This window comes from Buceros rhinoceros, unplaced genomic scaffold (genome assembly GCF_000710305.1).
Source record: "Buceros rhinoceros silvestris isolate BGI_N320 unplaced genomic scaffold, ASM71030v1 scaffold21659, whole genome shotgun sequence".
Lineage (NCBI taxonomy): Eukaryota > Metazoa > Chordata > Aves > Bucerotiformes > Bucerotidae > Buceros > Buceros rhinoceros.
In genome coordinates, this window is record NW_010431226.1 from 22,778 (window position 1) to 23,302 (window position 525).

The 525-nt window shown below is 59.2% G+C and overlaps 1 protein-coding gene across 1 annotated transcript in view; it reads left to right on the forward strand.

The window, feature by feature from the left end:
- Positions 1-525, forward strand: part of HDAC7 (histone deacetylase 7) — a 14,826-nt gene that overhangs the window by 9,924 nt on the left and 4,377 nt on the right. The gene's annotated exons all lie outside the window — the stretch shown is intronic.

The following is a 525-nucleotide window of genomic DNA, read 5'->3' on the forward strand; positions in this document are numbered from 1 at the left end:
CAGACTCCTCTGTGGCCTCTCCTCTCGCAGCTTGCTGCCTCTCATTCATGGCATTTCTCCTCTCTCTTCCTCTCTCCCGTCTCTGTCCTTCTCTCTCTCTTTCAGGAAGGGTCTCACCCCATGCCTTCCTGCTGCCTCTTCTGGTTCTTCTCCTCTCCTTGCCCCTGCTGCTGGGCACCAGCTCTTCTCCACCCCGTTCGCAGCTACTTTCCCTGCTCTGCCTACCCCTCCCTGCCCTCCTCTGGCCCGTGCCCCGAAGGCGGGGGGCTGGAGCTGCCCCTCTCCGGGGGCAGAGGGGAGCCTTTGAGTTGCACACATGGCGTTGATCAGAAGAGACTTGAGTTTTCCGGCTCTGGCTCGGCCCTTGACGTGATCCTGATCAAACCAAGATGTTTGGTTAAACAATAAAATAAGATAAAGAAGGTAACGAGCGTTTTCTCCGTCACTCCTTCCAGCCCCCCGGGTGCAGGGTGAGGCTCTCTGTGAGGAGCTCGGCTGGGGGCTGGGGCTGGCAGCAGGCAGAGG